This window comes from Anomalospiza imberbis, chromosome 10 (assembly GCF_031753505.1).
Source record: "Anomalospiza imberbis isolate Cuckoo-Finch-1a 21T00152 chromosome 10, ASM3175350v1, whole genome shotgun sequence".
NCBI classification, from domain to species: Eukaryota; Metazoa; Chordata; class Aves; order Passeriformes; family Viduidae; genus Anomalospiza; species Anomalospiza imberbis.
In genome coordinates this window covers 24,156,659-24,159,527 of record NC_089690.1, presented here as the reverse complement: position 1 = coordinate 24,159,527, position 2,869 = coordinate 24,156,659, and the positions used below count along the sequence as shown (strand labels likewise).

Genomic DNA, 2,869 nt, shown 5'->3' with positions numbered 1-2,869 from the left:
TTTGCACGAATTATCATATACACATATAACATCCTCATCTTTCCAAAATTCCTGTGCCTACTTAAGTCTAGCCTGGCATGGTGCACACATTTTGTTTAGTTCTGTAGCGGTTTAGCCCCAGCAATCCTGCTGACCACACCCATTTCAATGGTGCAAAAACCTAACTCTGGGCTGCAGCATGTGACTCACACTCTGGTGTGTGAGGTGGCAGAGCACCAGAGCAGGCATTCTTCAGAAGGGGCATTGGGTAGATTAGTGAAGTGACTGCCAGAACCCGGGCTAGCTCTTAGAACTCCTGCGCCACACCAGGAGTGCGGAACTGCCTCGGTAGGGGGATTTAGCGGAGGCAGATCCTTTAGAGCCACTTGCTCTAAGGTGCCAGAAACAAGCCACAACAGGGACCAGGCAGAGGAGAGAGGAGGCAGCTCTCCGTCTGGAGGTTCCACGAGAAAGGGTTTATTTTAGGTGAAAAGAACAGAAAAAAAAGAGCCCCGGGCACTCCTGTGCGAGATACGAGTCCTGGCGTGGATCCAAGCAGCTAACCAGCAGGGAATCCTCGGCGCAGCAGTGGGGGGATGACACCAAGTGTCTGGAGCCAGTTGGGGTAGGAGGGTGGAGAGGATGGGCCACATGGGCCAGTGGGGCTTCGAGGAATAGGGGAATTCCAAAGGGGTGTTGCAATCAGGGATTGGCCCGATGTGAAAGTGGCAGGGAAGGTTGGCGGACCAAGGGGCTGGCTTGCTATGACAGGCAGGGAAAGAGCTGAACAAGGAGCAGGGAATGGCATGAGGGTCAGCTTTGAGGGAGGGTAAAACCCAGCGGTAAGCAAACTCGGGGTGAAAATCGGGGTACAACAGAACAAACCAGCTAACAAGGAAACAAAAAAATAAAGTTGTACTGTAACAATCAAGAGCATCTCCAGGGACACGGTCTGACCAGCACTGTCAGCAGGCAAAATAAAGGTTTTGCTGAGCAATGGCCCTTGGGTGAAGCAAAACATCTACAGTCAGAGCAGTCCATTCGTACAGATCGGAGTACACTCCGGGGTTCAGCCAAGGCCATGAGGTCACAGCAGGCTCTGAGGTCACAGAGGTGCCAGAGCCCCGTGGTTGCACAGCACCACAACGACCGAGCAGTCGGCCCTTGAGCACAACTGTTGTGGCAGCCGCGGCGCTGGCAGCAGTGGTGCTGACGCTGGGACAGCGGTGTCAGGACAGCGGTGGCAGCAAGAGCTGTGGGACTGGCAGAGGGCAAGGCACCATGGCCCTTGCTCTGCGCCTCCTCCTCCTACTCCTCCTGGCCGTGGCCCTGCCTGCCAGGGCTGCCCAGGCTGCTCCGCTGCAAGCGTGGGGAGCAGGTAAGCCGGCAGCCTGGTTCCCCTTTCCCAGGACAGCGCTCCCTGCTTCCCGGGAAGCGCTGGGGGATGGCATTCCCCTGGGCTTTAGGGAGGGTTTCTGCTGTGGGAGGGAGAGAGTCCCAATGGGCCTGGGGCTGTTCCACCCACCCCTCCAGGGGAGTGGCACAGGGCCTGCAAAAAGTCTGGAGAGTGACCAGGAGCCAGCCCAGAGCTCCCCAGGCCCCTGTGCAGCTTTGGCCATGCCCATTGCCATCTGGCTCCCACGGCCTTGCCCGACCCCCTTGCAGTGCCCAGCTCCCAACAACAGAAGGGGATCCCAGCACACCATGGAAATGGTTCTGATCTGTGCTCCTTTCTAGATTGGGATCGCGACTTGGATTATGTGGAAGCCCTGATGAATGATGGTTTGAAGTTCTTGGTGGATGCTGGAGGCAAGTTTTCACTGTGCCTTTCCTGAGAGAATAATCAGAGTCAATGTGACAAGAGCTCACTCATGAGCCATTTCCCTTAACATCATCTTAAGTTTGAAGGAAACTGTAAGCCTTGCCCTGCTCCCTTGTGGAACCCTGAGTGACCCCACAGGATCGCTGTCAGTGGGAGGAAGGAGCATTTAGTTGTTCATTGTCCTCCCATGTGCAATGCCAGTGTGTCCTTCCATGTGCTCTCTGCAGCCATGGAGAAGAGCAGAGAGGGAAGGGGCCGGGCCCAGGGCTGTGCCCCCGGGCTGAGCCTTGCGTGCAGCCTGTGGATCTCCTACAGCGCCACGAGAGCTGTTCTGTCCTGCCTTTCATTGCAGCTGAACTTGATGGTGAAGATGATCTGGATTCCCAACCCGTAGCCATGACTGAGCCTCTGGGAGATGGTGAGGGTAGGTCCAGGCCTCTGCCCCTGGGAGAGCTGCCAGCTCAGAGCCCAAAGCTCGGCCAGGGGCCATGGCAGCAGGTGCCAGGACAGAACCATGCACGTGTGCGGCCTCGCCCTGCGCCATCCCCTCAGCGCTCCTGCGGCTCAGTGCTGCCCATGCAGATCTGCAGAGATGACAGGAGCTTCTGTGGCTGTTGAGTTACAGGTGTGTCTGCAGGGACGACTTCTCCAGCTCCTGGGCTGGATGCTGCACACCGACCCAGCTCCCGTCGCAGGGGTGAGTAGTGTGTCCCTGCTGACCCCACAGGCTGAGCAATGGTTTTGTGCGATCCTTTCCTGGGAAATGGAACAACTTTCTCTTAAGGTCCTCCAAAAGGAAAGACCCAAGATTCTGCAGCCAAAAAACCTCATGATTTAAACGAATTCCTGAGACAAACACAGAAGGAAGCACAGGGAGAACAAGGTGAGTGCATTTCCCCCAGCCTTCCCCTGGGACTCAGCAGCCGGGGGCTTTCCCTGCACATCTGGACACGCCGTGCCCGGCACAGCGGGAAGGGATCCATGGCAGCCTGGCTGCCCCGCAGCTGCTCTCACGGCCTGCAGGGCTGTTTCCCAGCCTGGCCTGGCTGCAGCTTCTCCCCAGCCTCT

At 57.2% G+C, this 2,869-nt stretch overlaps 1 long non-coding RNA gene across 1 annotated transcript; it reads left to right on the top strand.

The window, feature by feature from the left end:
* The first annotated feature begins 1,173 nt into the window (after window positions 1-1,173).
* LOC137479601 (uncharacterized) lies at window positions 1,174-1,834 on the top strand. The gene is made up of 2 exons (XR_011002383.1): window positions 1,174-1,357; window positions 1,717-1,834. It is a non-coding gene; the product is annotated as an uncharacterized lncRNA (long non-coding RNA).
* Window positions 1,835-2,869: the final 1,035 nt, after the last annotated feature.